General features: G+C 50.7%; 1 protein-coding gene across 1 annotated transcript in view; it reads left to right on the forward strand.

The window, feature by feature from the left end:
* LOC137643212 (transmembrane protein 256 homolog) overlaps positions 1 to 17,878 on the forward strand; it is a 113,280-nt gene that overhangs the window by 47,136 nt on the left and 48,266 nt on the right. The gene's annotated exons all lie outside the window — the stretch shown is intronic.

Here is a 17,878-nt window from a genome sequence, read left to right on the forward strand (position 1 = left end):
TTAGCTTTCCTTTTGTTCATTGATTTATTTCACCATTGAAATATCTTAACACCTTGCCTTTGGTCATTTGTGTGCTTTTCTGTTTGTGCTGTATCAGTTATGGTAATAAGTGTAAATTTAGTATGCTAAAGTATTGTAGGATTGGCAGAACTTGCTGTAAATTTATATGTGGGTATTCCTTTGATCCTCAGTTTATTTTTGTGTATTATGCAAGTGTCATTCCTGTTCAATGAATTTCCTTGAGATGAATGTTGTGCGTGGTTCATTTCCCAAAAGGATTGACTTTGAACAAGGAGAAAGACACTTAAGACAAATTGTCATTCTATGTTGGAGGGGGGGAGGGATACTCCTCCCTTGCTCCTCTTCACTTGACAAAGTCACTTGACCTCAACATGAAATGTTGTTTGTTCCAACACGGAGTACTTACCTCGAACTACTTTCTCAGGAGTATCTGGGATCTCCCCCCAACCGACCAGAATTTTGTGTAGTTTACTCTACTCCCATTTTCTATGTGGGGTAACCTCTGGCGGAGTGATACGTGCCATGAGGCGACCCGGTGTCAGAGAGCATGCTTGCTCAGGTCTCGAGCTCCAGTAAGTTTTTTGGTCACGTCGCGATAACATCTCGACGCTCTCTCCTTACCCAGTGCGACCCTTTGTGTCTCACGCGGTACCCCACGTGGTCCCATTGTGTTCATTCCATACCCTTTCCCTCTGTGTTTGTCATGTAGGGGCAGCTTATGTTCTCCTACAGCCACGTGTCCGGATTGCGAGTCCTGGAATGAGTTACAGTGGGTGCGCTACGGCACCAAGAAGAAGAAGACGTCCAAGAGGTCACCTAGGAAGCCGAGCCTCTCCTCGCCGCTTGCTTCTCCCGATACCTCGTCGGATAGAGCTTCTCAGCTGCCTTCCCCTACCCAGAGTAGGGGACGAGGTAAGTCAGTTGCGGGGAAGAGGCCCATTGCTCTTCCCTAGGAGTCTGAGATTTCTGGTAGTGGGGATATTTGTCGGTCCAGGCAAGTGGGTGGCCTGAGTGAGGGACGGGAGTGTGTTCGGAGGACGGAGTCCTGGTCCCAGCGGGGCCTGTCTCTTCCGATGATCCTATGTAGGGAAAGGCTGCTGCAGCCTCTTCCTCTGCTTCATGGGCCTGTATTTCAGGTACGTCGGCAGCCGGGGGAGACGCCAAGAAGAAGGAATCACCATCATTGGATCCCCTCGCATGGGCGCCGCCGAGGACGCCCTTCAGGTTGCCCATGACACTGGAGGAAGAGTTCGAGGCGTGGTTCCCAAGCAAGAAGTTACCTCGCTCTCCCCCAGCGCCTTCAGCAATGCTCCCTCCCGTCTTCCTGGAGCCTTCGTCACCTATGGACTGACATGAGGAACCACCAGCGACGCGGGACGACTCGGACCCTTCAGTGCTGTCCTACAAATCTTCGGGCTCCTCTTTCGAGTCATACTCTTTCTCCTCGGAGGATGGAGCGCCGAGGAACCAGTAGAGGAGGCGAGAGAGGTCCCGCAGGAGGAGGTCCCGTTCCCGTTCCAGATCTCGCCACGCCACGAGGCACGCTAGATCCCCCAGAAGGAGGCACAGAAGAAGCCGTTCCCCTAGGGAGGAATGGGTGCGTGTCGCCATCCCACGCAGCCACCTCCTGGGAGCTTCAGCAGTTCCGGGTACCTCTGGGTGGCCCCCAAGGGCTCGTTCTCCCGCTCCGAAGTACGTCCCCTACAGCAGGTCCGAACGTCGGAGGGAGTCCTCACTTCAGGCTCCGGCAGACAGACATAAGTCCGCGAAGGTTCCGACTCCATCCGCCTGGCGGAGAGAGTCGCCCCTTCGGTCATGCAGCCATGTCCCAGCCTCCAAGACTTTGACAAGCTGGCCAGAACGGGAAAGACAACCAGCAGCCACGAGGAAGCCCGCAGCAGCTTGGTCCTCCGTGGGGAGAGACTAGTCCAGGACGGAGGCCTCCGTCCCAGCGGCGATGCCCGTCCTCCATCCAGAACCGCCGAAGTCGTACCACGACAAAAGGATGCCTCCACCCCAAGTGGGGCCCCCCGTCGTAGGTGCACCTTCTCAGGCAGAGGAGCATCCGACAAAAGGCCTAAGAGATAGCGCGGAAGGCTCCGCGGACAAGCCCTCCGCGTACAGATAAGTACTAGCCCTCATCAGACGCCACCACAGGCTAGACGAACCGAAGCCCGCGATGAATGAGGACTGACTCTCGGGCCTCAGCAGGTTGGTGGATACCCCCGTGCAGCAGAGGCCCTCACTGGCTGGCTTCCTAGAGCTTCTTCGCCATCCTCGCGGTACGTCTCCTCCAGCAGACCCAATCATTGACGGAAGTCATCGCTCCAGGTCTCGGTCGACAGGCATAAACCCGCGAAGTTTCCGACTTATCCCGCGCAGCGGAGAGAGTCGCCCCTTCGGACTGGCAGCCTTCTCCCGGCCTCCGGTTCTTCGATGGCCTGCCCTGAATGAAGGAACCAACCAGCCAGCACGGGGAAGCCCGCGGCTCCATGGATCTCCGCAGGAGCTCCATCCGTCCAGCGGAGGCAGCCGTTGGCTCGACCCGGCAGCATGGCATCCATACCCCGTACCACGACAGCTCCATTCAGGCTTCGTGGTCAACCGGTGGTATGTCAGGGTACTCACACCCCACGGATTCCCCGGGAGGGGGTAGACCCATGACGGCTACCTCCGTCCTGGTGGCTCCATCCGTGATGGAGCCAGCCGCTCCATCGTCCCGGCCAGCCCCATCCAAGCATCGGAGGCGGCCGGTGACACACCCATGACGGCTACCTCCATCCCGGCGGCTCCATCCGTGATGGAGCCAGTCGCGCCATCGTCCCGGCCAGCCTCTTCCAAGCATCGGAGGCGGCCGCTGACATGACAGGGTACTTACACCCTACGGATTTCCCCGGGAGGGGGTAGACCCATGACGGCTACCCCCGTCCCGACGGCTCCATCCGTTGTAGTGGTTTGCGGACTGTGGCCAGAGGTAGCACCCGAACTGCCTAGTGTCCGAATGCCGACCACAACCCGACGTTCACTACACAACAAATATACAATGGTGTAATACCCAAAAAACCTAAGTAACAGGTCAAGAGAACGGAGCTCTGGGCACCACCCCTTGATTTATACTGGGCAAGGGGACCCAGCTTGAATCTTGGTTTTTATCATACCTTTCATTGGGCTAGCTGGATTATAAATAAAGGTATAGAACATTAGGTGAAAGGGATTATTATAAGTTACTTGAAAGATTAAAAAAACAGTGGCTGAGTAGGGGAACTCAGTGGTTTAAGGAACTGGAATGAGATGCTGTATTATAAAAAACAAGAAAAAAATATTTATTTAACCAAAACTGTTGGGATTACAATTACATTGACCCATCAATCCAAATAGAAAATTAAAGGCAAAATTAGCATCCCTTTACATCAAGCTTCAGCCACAGGATAACCAGATAAAAAAATTTTGAAAAAGAATAAAATAATTATTCACATACTGGTCACTCAGGTTTACTAAGCCATCTCAAACCAACCACCCATAAGAAATATATAAATCTGTGAGACTACTGAACTACAATACTTTCCCCTGAATCACTACTGTCCTTTCAATATCCAGTTCACCACTAAACTGCAAAGTCACTTAAAGTTATCATACTCTAACCGGTAAGGCCGCATACGATGCCGTGCAGGTCTCTGCAGGCCCACAATAACAATGTCTCAAAAATTTTGTCAACAACACGAGCAATCGCCAATGGCCTTATAATACATTGGTTGTGGTGTTATTCAGTCAAACACATGATGGTACTTACAGTTCACAGGCAGTGAAAAATGAATACAGAGCAGACACACCCACCACTACACACTGGTAACAGGCCATCAACCACATTCATAATTGTTATGAGCAGTACTAGACAGATACTCTGTTCCTATATACTGTACATACAGTGGTCTCGAGTAAATTTCCCTTACAATTGGGAACTTCTGTCAACATAAATGTCTGCCGTATCTGTTCTTTTTTCTTTTCTTGATGAAGGAACCTATTCTTGTAAAGTACAGTACTTCTATTTACTCAAACTCTGATTACACATTCAAACCCTACAGAGAGTAGGGCGTGCTGCAAAAACAAATGTTGTTAAGACAGTTGGTAGGACCAAACAAAAATATATATATACCCCTGAAACATATACATTATGCTTGCAAAACATTTAAACCTATTTAAGAAAAATTGAAATCTTTACAGTGAATAAAATGTTATAGTACAGTACTGGGGCAGAATATCAGACATTATGACAAAAGGGAATTGATAATGAGAGTTACTTTAAAACATATATAACCCAAGCTTGTTATATGTGGAAATGGTTTGTATTTTTCCCAACTATTATTATTTTTTCCCACATTCCCCCCCTCTAGATTTTTTGGTCCACTCAACATTGTCTTACGACTAGCAACAACGCCCTACACTAACTTCATACATTCAAGTGAAAAAAATTTTTACCTTAGGTACAATAAGTTTTTTTCCACAGACTCATGACTTAGCAAAAAGCAATAGGAATAGACAACCTTTTAAACACAATGGAGATCCAGTACTTACAAATAAAAAGTTAGATTATTGTCTATTCCTCCCAACAATGCTTCAATAGTATACAACATAACAATTTCCATTATACTATACAGAAAACATCAGTTTTAAATATTAAACTTAGCCGGTGAATATATAATAGCTGACGTCTCCGACGGCCCGACAGATTCCAAAAACTCGCGAGCGATCGCCATGAAGGTTGCGGGTGTGCCCACCAGTGCCGACTATCGGCCAGATACCGCATATACTTCTCAACCACTCCAGTTCTTCTCTGTCGGTCTCGCCGACAACGTTGGTTCCGCTCGCTTTAGACCTCGAGTTTTCTACCGAATTGGTGAAGTACTTTGTTTTGGTTGTTTTATTGGCTTTCGCTGTGTTGGTGTGTTTCTTCAATAAAACTCTTGAAACCCTTTTTTGGCTTGTGTTTCTTGTTGATGAAATTGGCTTTGACTTGGATTTTCTCTGGTTGTTCAAAAAGGCTGACCCTTCTCCTGTATATCGCAAGTGTGCGAGAGAATGTAACAAACGTCTTCCCAAGGCCTCTATCGACCTTCATACTGTTTGTTCTAATTGCCGGGGTAAATCCTGCCAATTAGGAGATCGGTGTGAGGAGTGCGTGGTCTTGTCGGAATTCGAATGGCTTGAGTATGAAAAGTATACTCGTAAGCTCGAAAGAGATAGGGTGAGGAGAAGCTCATCTAGATCCTTGGAATTTTCCTCCTCCCATGCCCCTGAACCTAATCCTTCCCCTGTAGTGGTTGTTCCTGAACCCCCTGCTGGCACTCATGAACCGTCTATGCGGGATATGTTTTTAGCGATTCAAGCATTAGGCGAAAAGGTTGAGTCCTTAGCCTCGGACAGAAACCAACTTATGTCAGATGTTAAGTTGTTGAAGTGTCAGAGTGGTAAAGCAGAAAATCTAAGTGGTAAAGTGAAAAGTGCGCAAAATGTGTTTAGTGTTGCAACCGAGGGTTCGTCTGTTCGTGCTTGTCGCTCCCCTAGTCCGAGACCTCTTTCAGGCTCCCCTGCACCAGGGAGAAGTAATGTCGTAGGACTTAAGGGGGCGAGAGGTGTAAACCAGCGTACAGACGTTCCCTCTTTGGTATCAGACGTTTCTCGTCAAGAACGTCCTTACCATAAGACGGGTGAGACTAAGTTCTCCTCGTCCTCCGATGACTTGTCGCATAAGAAACCTTGGCGCAAGGTATCTAGGCCCTTAAAGCGCAAGTCAGTCCCTTCAGGACAGGTCCAGCGTCCTGGCTGTAGCCATTGGGACTGCTCTGACCACTTGCAGTCATCGGATGACTGTTTGCCTGTTAAACGAAAGCGTAACACGGAGTCCGAGGGTCTCGGTAGAGGCAACGTTTTGCCAGCGCAGACGTTGCCTGTCAAGCGTTGCCTCCTCGGCATGTCTCTCCGTATCACGAGACTCGGCAGTTGTCGGACGAAGTTCCGTCGGATGAGGAAGTCGCTGATCCCCTTCCAACTGATATGCCTTTGGGGACTTTTTCAGATGGAGAGGAGCCTAAAGTTGCTCAGCCCTCTCTTGATTTTAAAAAGATCATGCTGATTTTTAAGGAACTTTTTCCTGACCATTTTGTGACTGCTGCTCCTCGTTCGCCTCCATCAGAGTTCACGCTGGGCCTAGCTGCTTCGACGCCGTCGTTTACTAAGCTAGTGCTCTCTCGCTCTTCTAAGAGAGCTTTGCGTTTACTAGGCGACTGGTTGATGACCAGGAGGAGTTTGGGGAAGACAGCCTTTGCTTTTCCCCCTTTTAAACTGGCTTCTCGAGCGAGCGTCTGGTATGACACGGGAGAAGTTCTCGGCTTGGGAGTACCTGCCTCTGCCCAGGGAGACTTCTCAAGCCTCGTAGACTCCCCCCGTCGTCTGGCCATGAGACGCTCAAAAGTTTGCTGGTCCTCTTCGGACCTTGATCATCTCCTCAAAGGGGTTTATAGGGCCTTTGAAGTTTTTAACTTCTTGGATTGGTCGCTGGGAGCCTTGAGCAGGAAGATCTCTTCAGCCGACCGTGATGTATCTGTGCAAATTATGTCCTGCATGGACAAAGCTATCCGTGATGGCTCTAATGAACTCGCCTGCTACGTTTACGGCAGGAGTCCTTAAGAAGAGGGAGACTCTTTGTTCGTTCCTGTCTGCAGGAGTAACTCCCTGTCAAAGGTCAGAGCTATTTGCGCCGTTATCGTCTGCCTTGTTCCCACAGCAGTTGATTAAGGATATCGCAGCGTCTCTAGTACAAAAGGATACCCATGACTTGATGGCTACGTCAGCGCGTAAGGCTGCTCCTTCATCCTCTTATGTCGTTAGACCTAAGTTTCGATACTCCAGCGACGAGATTTATCCCGCCCTTTCGTGGCAGAGCTCCCAGTAAGGGAGGCAATCGTGCCGATAGTAAGAGAGGTAAGAGGAGAGGATCTAAGTCCTCCCGTGGCAGAGTTTAACCAACTTCTGGCAGGCCTGGGAGAAGAGGGGTGCAGACCGGGAGTCTGTTTTGTTGCTAAAGGAGGGGTACAAAATACCTTTTGTACGGAGACCTCCTCTAGTAAAAGTCCCTATAGACCTCTCTCCCAGGTATCGGGAGGAGTCAAAGAGACAGGCACTACATCTGCAGGTGTCTCAGTTGCTAGAGAAGGGAGCGGTGGTTAAAGTCTCGGACCTTCAATCACCGGGGTTTTACAACCGTCTCTTCCTAGTTCCAAAGCATACAGGAGGTTGGAGGCCGGTGCTGGATGTCAGTGCTCTCAACGTTTTTGTTGTCAAAACAAAATTTACGATGGAGACCACCAAATCCGTTCTAGCAGCAGTCAGAGAGGGAGACTGGATGGTCTCTCTCGACCTGCAGGATGCGTACTTCCACATTCCTATACACCCGGATTCTCAACCGTATCTGAGGTTTGTATACAGGAATGTGGTGTACCAATTCCGAGCACTGTGCTTCGGCCTCAGCCCTGCTCCTCTTGTTTTTACAAGGCTCATGAGAAATGTAGCAAAATTTCTACATTTGTCGGGGATTCGAGCCTCCCTGTACCTGGACGACTGGCTGCTCAGAGCGTCGTCCCGTCATCGCTGTCTGCAGGACCTTCAATGGACGTTGGATCTTGCAAAGGAGTTGGGCCTGTTGGTGAACATAGAGAAGTCTCAGCTGACTCCCTCCCAAACGATTCTCTATTTGGGGATGGAGATACAGAGTCTAGCTTTTCGGGCTTTTCCGTCTGCCACCAGGATAGAGCAAGCCTTGCTCAAAGTCCGTCTCATGCTAGAGAAAGACCATTGCTCTGTGAGAAGTTGGATGAGCCTCCTAGGGACGCTTTCATCCCTAGAACAGTTTATCTCTCTAGGGAGACTTCACCTTCGCCCTCTCCAGTTCCATTTAGACTCCCATTGGAACAAGGACAAAACTTTGGAGGCGGTCTCGATCCCGATCTCCGAACCAGGTCTGTCCCTGGCAGTCAAGAACCCAAACCACGGGTTATTTTCAGACGCGTCGGATTTGGGTTGGGGAGCGACTCTGGACAGTCTGGAATGTTCGGGTCTTTGGACGACAGATCAGAGGAGCCTTCACATCAACTGCAAGGAGCTGTTGGCTGTTCACTTAGCACTGACGAGTTTCGAGAGTCTACTTCGAAACAAGGTGGTAGAAGTGAATGCGGACAACACCACGGCCTTGGCGTACATCTCCAAGCAAGGAGGCACTCACTCCCACACTCTGTTCGTCATCGCAATGGACCTCCTCATCTGGTCAAAAGATCGAGGCATCTCATTATTGACGAGGTTCGTCCAAGGGAAATTGAACGTCTTGGCGGACTGTCTCAGTCGGAGAGGTCAGGTGATCCCTACAGAATGGACCCTCCACAAGGATGTGTGCAAGAGTCTTTGGATGACTTGGGGTCAGCCCACCATAGACCTCTTTGCAACCTCGCTGACCAAAAGGCTCCCAACTTATTGCTCTCCAGTCCCAGATCCAGAGGCGGCCCACATAGATGCCTTTCTGTTGGACTGGTCTCACCTGGACGCTTACGCATTTCCGCCGTTCAAGATCATCAACAAGGTGTTACAGAAGTTCGCCTCTCACGAAGGGACAAGGTTGACGTTGGTTGCTCCCCTCTGGCCCGCGAGAGAGTGGTTCACAGAGGTACTTCTATGGCTGGTAGACGTCCCAAGGAGTCTGCCCTTACGGATGGATCTCTTACGGCAGCCTCACGTAAGGAGACTTCATCAAAGCCTCCCCGCGCTTCGTCTGACTGCCTTCAGACTATCGAAAGACTCTCAAGAGCTCGAGGATTTTCGAAGGAGGCAGCCAGAGCGATCGCGAGGGCTAGGAGATCATCTACTATCAAGGTCTACCAGTCGAAGTGGGAGGTCTTTAGAGAGTGGTGCAAGTCCTCCTCTATTTCCTCTTCCAGTACCTCTGTAGCGCAATGAGGTTCCCAAACATTGCAGTTCAAAACCCTCTGCTTCGGACTGTCGACAGCCCCTCAGGTCTTCACGAGGGTTTTCGCAACAGTTTCGGCCTGGGCACACGAACAGGGTACCCGCCTGATTCGGTACCTAGACGACTGGTTGTTGTTTTTAGCCTCGGAGGAATTACTGAGGGAGCAAGGCGTGAAGCGCCTGCAGTTCTGCAACGTCTTGAGTATCATCATCAACCTGAAGAAGTCCCAGCTGATACTCTCCACCAGGATGGCCTACCTAGGGTTGGTCCTAGACTCCCGGTGGGCGAGAGCCCTCCCCTCCGCGGAGTGACTGGACAACCTAGAACAGATACTCCGGCCCTCCCTGTCAGGGCAGCCCAGGAGAGCCAAGGTCTGGCAAAGACTGATAGTCCAGGTGTCCCCGGAGACGTGTCCCCGGAGACGAAAAAAGTCCTGGAGTGGTGGCACGTCAAAACGAACACCCTCAAGGGGATGCCCTTCGCAGCCGACCCTCCGGAGATATTCCTGTTCATGGACGCATCCAAGGAGGTCGGGGGTGCCCATCTTCTCGACAAAACGGCAAAAGGGAAATGGGAAGTCGAGGAGACAAACCTGCACATAAACGTGCTGGAGATGATAGCCGTACAAAAGGCGTACCTAGAGTTCGTCCATCTACTCTGGGGAAACGCCGTGGCTCTGATGTGCAACAACGCCATGGTGGTGGCCCACGTGAAAAAGCAAGGAGGACTGAAGTCGAAGGAACTGTGCAGTCTCATGTTGGAGTTCCTAGAATGGGCCGAAGTGGAACAAATCAATATTTCAGCCAGGTTCATTCCGGGGAAGAGGAACGTCTTGGCCGACGGCCTCAGCAGGATGGGTCAAGTGGTAGGGCCCGAGTGGTCCCTACACCCAGAAGTGGCCAAAACTCTCATCCTGAAGTGGGGCTCACTGGTGATAGACCTCTTCGCCACGAGACTAAACGCACAGCTCCCCATGTTTTGTTCTGCTGTGCCAGATCCAGCAGCAGCGTTCAAGGACGCCTTCCAACACCCTTGGGACAACCTCGGCGTTTACGCCTTCCCTCCCTTCGGGATGCTCAGACTGGTCCGCTACAGGGTGAGACGGGCGGCCAACCTGTGGATGACTTTGGTAGCGCCCTGGTGGCCGGAGAGAGAGTGGTTCGCGGATCTAAAGGAACTGGCACGCCTTCCACCTTTGCCACTTCCAGACAGACCAGACCTTCTCCGGAAGCCTCACTTCTAAAGGTTCCACGAAAACCCTCGGTCCCTCCGCCTTCACGCGTGGAGGTTATCGAGCGTCTCCTGAAAAAGGAAGGATATTCGTCGAGGACGGCATCGAGGATGTCAGGGTACCCGAGACGTTCGTCAATCGCAGTGTACCAGGCGAAGTGGGCTACCTTTACTAAGGGGTGCTCCTCGAAGAACATCAGGCCGTTAGAGGCCTCCATTCACGAGATAGCAGACTTCCTGGTCTATCTCAGGGACGTAGTGGGCACGTCCATCCCAGCCATTAAAGGAGTCCGGGCAGCGCTGGGCCAAGTCTTCCTCCTGAAGGGCATCGACCTAGGTACCTCCAGACATATCTTGATGCTCATCAAGAGCTTCGAGCAGTCGTATTCCCCCTAAGCCCCTAGAGTGCCCCAGTGGGATGTGGCTAGGGAACTGAAGATGCTTTCGGAACCTCCCTTCGAACCTCTCAAAGACATTTTAGACAAGGAGCTCACCCTCAAGACAGTCTTTCTGTTAGCTCTAGCATCAGCAAAAAAGAGTAGGTGAGATTCATGGCCTGTCTTACGAGATCTCACACCCGAAGGGCTGGTGAGAAGCTACCTTCAGATTCTTAGCCTCCTTCGTAGCCAAGACTCAGAATCCAGCTGTTTGGGACCCCAAGTTTGAAGAGTTCTCAGTGCCAGCAATCCCGCGTTTGGACAATCCGAGGGACTTGCTTCTGTGTCCAGTCAGGGCAGTATGGAAGTACCTAGAGAGGACGGCCAAACTTCGCCCCGAAACCAAGAGTCTGTTTGTCTCCTCAGGACTGGTGAAGAAGCCGGTCTCCAAAATATGATCTCCTGGCTATGCCAGGTGATCATGAAAGCCTACAGTAGTGCAGGGGTCCCCCTTCCAGGAAGGCCTAGCCCCCAAGGCATTAGAGGACCGAGTACTTCGTTGGCCTTTGAAAGAAACATGGCAGTGGGCCAAATCCTGAGGACAGGTACATGGTCTAGACAGTCTACCTTTACGACTCACTACTTAAAGGATTGTTCTAGGAGATCCTTGGACGGGTTCTCTCTCGGTCCCATCATTTCCACGCCCCAAAAGATGCAAAGGTGTAGCCCCGGGGAAGCCACAGGCGGTAAGGCCAAGAGACACAGGTTCCTTCCTTACCCCTTTTTTCCCCTATCACCTTCCCCTTTATGACCCTTAAATCTTTTTAACTGCCATGAGATATACTGTCAGTGGAAGAATGCATCTCCAAGGATTTTTGCAGAGGTGAGTTACTTAGACACTAGAGAGTTTTTTGCGTAGTTTTCCCTATTTTCTCGTGTTTCCTTGGGGGTCAGCAGAACCTAGCCTCCTATCTAGGTTCCTTTTCTCTCATCACGGTCTCTAGGTCCGGAAGGCCACTCCCACCTCCTAAGATGTAAGTCTCCTAAGAAACTAGTTCAAGGTAAGTACTCCGTGTTGGAACAAATCACAAATTTTAAGTAATTTGTATTTTTCCTAACAGTACTTACCTCGAACTACTTTCGGGTTATGGCCCGCCCATCCTGCCCCGAGTGCCTTACAGGACTTCGTAGAAACCTATCTGTCAAAAACTTACTGGAGCTCGAGACCTGAGCGAGCATGCTCTCTGACCTCTGGTCGCCTCATGGCGAGTATCACTCCGCCAGAGGTTACCCTGCATAGAAAACGGGAGTAGGGTAAACTACAAAATTCTGGTCGGTTGGGTGGAGATCCCAGATACTCCTAAGAAAGTAGTTCGAGGTAAGTACTGTTAGGAAAAATACAATTTTCAATATTAAACTTACCCGATAATCATGTAGCTGTCAACTCCGTTGCCCGACAGAATTCTATGGAGGGATACGCCAGCTATCACAATACTAGAAGGGGGTGTACTTACCAACGCCACCTGTGGCCAGGTACTCAAGTACTTCTTGTTGACACCTCCTCAATTATTCCTCTGTCGTGCTTCCGGCAAGACGTTCTGGGATACGCTTATGGTCTTCGAGTTTATTCACGGCTAATTGGTGAAGTATTCTCTCAGATTAACGGCTGTCGCTTTACTGGAAACCTTCTTATATTAGCTAGATAGCTTTTATATAGTCCTGATTAACGGTTAACGATTTTTTGCTTGTTTTTGGAACCCCCTTTGGCTAACTCTTTGGATTCAAGATGTCTGACATTTCGCAAGCCCCCTCCCATAGACGATGTAGGTCTTGCAATAGGCGTATTCCGAAGGCCTCGGTAGATCCTCACACCGCTTGTTCTGACTGTAGGGACAGGCCCTGTCAGTTAGAAAATCGATGTGAGGAATGCGCCGGACTTTCGGAATTGGAATTTGTCCGTCTTTTGAAATATTCAACTAAGTTAGAGAGAGGTAGAGTTAGGAGGAGTTCTTCTCACTCTTCACTGTTTTCCTCACCTCATGATCCCCTACCTTTTCCTACCCCTGTAGTGGCTACCCCCGAACCTACTGTTTGCCCTCCGCCTGATATGTCTGTTGTTTTGCGTGCTATTCAGGCTTTAGGCGATAAAGTAGAGTCAGTGGTAAGTGACCATAAGTCTCTGATGGCCGAAGTTAAAGAGCTTAAGGTCAAGAGTGCAGTGGGTGGAGTTAGTGCCAGTGCTGTGACGAGTGCTAGTGTCAGTGCAGTGCCAAGTGCTAGTGTTAGTGCCAGTGTGGTGCGTGAGGATTTTTCTGTGCGAGCCAGTCGTCCTCCCAGTCCGGGACCTCTTGCAAGCTCCCAAGCCCAGGGGAGAAGCAATGTCGAAGGGCATAAGGGTTCGGCAGGCCTTGTTAGGCGCACAGAATTATCCTCGGTGGTTGCGGGCGTGTCTTCCAAAGACCGTCACTCCCACCTGCAGACGATTGAGCCCGTCTTTATCTCGTCCGCTGATCAACTGTCAGGGAAGAAACGTTGGTCTCAGGTTTCGAGACCGCTTAAACGTAGAGTCCAGTCCGCGAGTGCTCAGCCAGGTTGCAGTCATTGGCTCAGCTCTGACTCGCCTCAGTCATCTGTCGACTGTACTCCGCCCAAGAGGAGTAAGGTTCTGCCACAACAGAGCTCGACTGTTAAGGCTTTACCTCAGTCTACTGTCGTTTCTGCCGATCCCAAGTGGACTCTTCTTCAGTCCATGCAAGCACAGCTTTCGGACTTGATGCGTGAGTGTCGGGCTGAGAGTGTTGCACCTCCGCCTCCGCCTACACTCCCCCCGCCTGCCCTCGCTCCGCCTGCGCTCGCCCCGCCTGCGCTCGCTCCGCCTGGTCGCAGCACCTTCTGCCAGGCGTACGATGTTGAGCCACTTTCTGAGTTCACTGTTCCCAGTGGTGTTCAGCCTCAGCCTTCTTTAAGGCAACCTTTACTTTGGGATCAGGAGGATTATTCCACTCTTCCTCCGCCTCCCCTTGCTGCTCCACCAGTGGTGCAACTCTCGGTTGAGGTACAACAACCTCTCCCGTCCATGAGTCAGTCTCCTCAGCTCTCGCTGCAGCGAGCTCAACCCTCCTCAAGGCAAGCTCCTCTACACCCTGGACTTGCGCCTCAGGAGCCTCAGCTTGCGAGAACTTTACCTTGTTCTGCGCAGCCTCAACCTCATCATGCTCCGCTCATACCACAGGAACAGGAACTTGCTACTCCGCCTCCGTCCACCGCTCAGCAAGCGCAATCCTTGGGTTCAACCTCTCATGCTAGGAGTCAGCCTCCTCCACCCATGCGCCTTCCTTCTGCTTCGTCTGTTGTTCAGCCTTTGCAGTCTGAGCCTCAGGTTTTCCCTCAACAGTTACTTGAAGAGGAAACCACTGTTATTGTTCCTACTCGTTCTGACTCTGCGGTTCAGCATTCTTGTCAGATCTCTTCGCTACACTCTGGTGATGAGGTGTCGGATGATGAGGAGGCACACCTGGATCCCTCATCAGATGTGGATGAATCCAAGCTTTCTCCTCAGTCTATTGATTTTCGTAAGGTCTTGGCTCTACTTAGGGAGGTTTACCCAGACCACTTTGTCTCTGCTATTCCCCGCTCTCCACCATCTGAGTTTTCGCTGGGCGTACAACAAGCTAAGTCCACCTATACTAAGCTAGTCCTAGCTAGATCCTCTAAGAGGGCTTTAAGGATCTTAGGGGAATGGCTGCAGTCTAAGCAACACCTTGGCAAGACTTCCTTCATGTTCCCTCCAACGAAGCTCACTTCGAAAGCGAGCGTTTGGTATGCCACAGGGGAAGCACCAGGCTTGGGAGTACCTGCCTCTGCCCAGGCTGACTTCTCAAGTCTGGTAGACTCGCCTCGGAGAACTGCTATGAGGCGCTCTAAGGTTTGTTGGACCTTCTCAGACCTGGATCACTTACTGAAAGGGATGTTTAGAGCATTTGAAATGTTCAACTTTCTCGACTGGTGCCTGGGGGCCCTCAGCAAGAAAACCTCTCCTGCGGACAAAGATTCTGCCATGCTATTAATGTCCTGCATGGATAAGGCCATTAGAGATGGATCGGGTGAGCTAGCGTCGATGTTTGTATCAGGGGTGTTGAAGAAAAGGGAACAACTGTGTACCTTCCTTTCCGCCAGCATTACACCTTGCCAACGGTCACAACTCCTTTTTGCTCCGCTCTCGAAGTTCCTCTTTCCCGAAGAGCTGGTTAAGGACTTGTCTGCTGCCCTGATACAAAAGGATACACACGATCTTGTAGCCTCATCGGCTCGTAAGTCTAAGGTTGCTACCTCAGTCCCCAAGACTTATCGCTCCCCAGTGGCTGATACCCCTGCTACGAGGTTCATACCGCCCTTTCGTGGTAGAGCCCCCAGCCGAGGAAGCTCCCGTCCAGACTCTCACAGGAGCAAGTCTAGGAAAGGATCCAGGACATCTAAGGGAAAAAACTGACTCTCCGCATCTCCAGACAACAGTAGGAGCCAGACTCAAGATCTTCTGGCGAGCCTGGGAGAAGAGAGGTGCAGACGCCCAGTCTGTCAGTTGGCTGAGGAACGGTTACAGGATTCCATTCTGCCTCAAACCACCTCTGACCACATCGCCCATCAACCTCTCTCCCAACTACAAAGAAGAGGACAAGAGGCTAGCATTGCACCAGGAGGTGTCGCTACTTGTGCAGAAGAAGGCAGTGGTTATAGTCCGGGACCATCAATCCCCGGGCTTCTACAACCGTCTCTTTCTTGTGGCCAAGAAGACAGGAGGTTGGAGACCGGTGCTGGACGTCAGCGCTCTCAACGAGTATGTCACCAAGCAGACGTTCACGATGGAGACGACCAAGTCGGTCTTAGCAGCGGTCAGACAGGAGGACTGGATGGTCTCGTTGGACTTGAAAGATGCATACTTTCACGTTCCTATTCATCCAGACTCCCAACCTTTCCTGAGATTCGTTTTCGGAAAGGTTGTCTATCAATTCCAAGCCCTGTGTTTTGGCCTAAGCACAGCTCCTATGGTCTTTACTCATCTGATGAGGAATGTAGCAAAATTCCTACACTTGTCGAACATCAGAGCCTCCCTCTACCTAGACGACTGGCTGTTGAGAGCCTCCACGAGTCGTCGTTGTCTGGAGAATCTCAATTGGACTTTAGACTTAATCAGAGACCTAGGTCTATTAGTCAATATAGAGAAGTCTCAACTCATTCCCTCCCAATCCATTGTGTACCTGGGAATGGAGATTCGGAGTCAGGATTTTCGGGCTTTTCCATCGGCCCCCAGGATAAGCCAGGCCCTAGAGTGCATCATGAGCATGCTGAAGAGGAGCAGTTGCTCAGTGAGACAGTGGATGAGTCTCACAGGGACCCTCTCATCACTGGCCCTGTTTGTCGAGCTAGGGAGACTCCACCTCCGCCCTCTTCAATTCCATCTTGCAGCTCATTGGGACAAGGGTTCGACTCTCGAAGCAGTCTCTATCCCTATCAACCAAGAGATGAAGACCACTCTCCTGTGGTGGAAGCACAACCTCCTTCTCAAGGAGGGTCTATCGTTGGCCATTCAGACCCCCAATCTTCATCTCTTCTCAGATGCATCGGACTCGGGCTGGGGTGCAACCTTGGACGGACGGGAATGCTCGGGAACGTGGAACGAGGAACAAGGATTACTCCACATCAACTGCAAGGAGCTGCTAGCAGTTCATCTAGCCCTGTTGAACTTCAAGTCCCTCCTGCTAGGCAAAGTGGTGGAGGTGAACTCAGACAATACCACAGCCTTGGCTTACATCTCCAAGCAAGGAGGGACCCATTCGAGGAGCCTATACGAGATCGCAAGGGACCTCCTCATTTGGTCAAGAGGTCTAAACCTCACTCTGGTCACGAGGTTCATTCAGGGCGATATGAACGTCTCAGCAGATCGCCTGAGCAGAAGGAATCAGGTCATTCCCACGGAATGGACCCTCCACAAGAGTGTGTGCAACAGACTTTGGACCTTGTGGGGTCAACCTACCATAGATCTGTTTGCCACCTCCATAACCAAGAGACTTCCGCTGTATTGTTCCCCTGTTCCAGACCCTGCAGCAGTTCATGTGGATGCTTTTCTACTGAACTGGTCCCATCTCGACCTGTACGCATTCCCACCGTTCAAGATAATAAACAAAGTTTTGCAGAAATTCGTCTCGCACGAAGGGACACGGCTGACGCTGGTTGCTCCCCTTTGGCCTGCAAGAGAATGGTTCACAGAGGTACTTCAATGGCTAGTCGACTTCCCCAGGACTCTACCTCTAAGAGTGGACCTTCTACGTCAACCTCACGTAGACAGGTTGCACCCAAACCTCCACGCTCTTCGGCTGACTGCCTTCAGACTGTCGAAAGATTCGCTAGAGCTAGAGGCTTTTCGAAGGAGGCAGCCAGTGCGATTGCCAGAGCAAGAAGGGTTTCCACTCGTAGAGTCTACCAGTCTAAGTGGGAGGTCTTCCGAAGCTGGTGTAGAGCCAATTCAATATCCTCTACCAATACCTCTGTGACCCAAATAGCTGACTTCCTTCTACATCTTAGGAATGAGAGATCCCTTTCAGCACCTACGATTAAAGGATATAGGAGTATGTTGGCTTCAGTTCTCCGCCACAGAGGTTTGGACCTGTCTTCCAACAAGGACCTTCAAGACATTCTTAAGTCTTTTGAGACTTCTAAAGAACGTCGTCTTTCCACTCCAGGCTGGAATCTAGACGTAGTCTTAAGGTTCCTTATGTCATCTAGGTTCGAACCTCTCCAGTCAGCTTCCTTCAAGGACCTTACCCTCAAGACTCTTTTTCTCGTTTGCCTTGCAACAGCTAAGAGAGTCAGTGAGGTTCATGCCTTCAGCAAGAACATTGGTTTCACAACCGAATCTGCAACATGTTCTTTTCAGCTTGGATTCCTAGCAAAGAACGAGCTTCCTTCACGTCCTTGGCCTAGATCGTTCGAAATACCTAGCCTCTCCAACATGGTAGGTAACGAACTAGAGAGAGTTCTTTGCCCTGTCAGAGCTCTCACATATTATCTTAAGAGGTCTAAACCTATTCGAGGACAGTCAGAAGCCTTATGGTGTGCCATCAAGAAACCTTCGAGACCCATGTCCAAGAATGGGCTTTCGTATTATATAAGGCTTCTGATCAGAGAAGCACATTCTCACTTAAAGGAGGAAGACCTTGCATTGCTGAAGGTAAGGACCCACGAA

The sequence above is a fragment of the Palaemon carinicauda genome, chromosome 1 (genome assembly GCF_036898095.1).
Source record: "Palaemon carinicauda isolate YSFRI2023 chromosome 1, ASM3689809v2, whole genome shotgun sequence".
In the NCBI taxonomy this organism is placed as follows: Eukaryota; Metazoa; Arthropoda; class Malacostraca; order Decapoda; family Palaemonidae; genus Palaemon; species Palaemon carinicauda.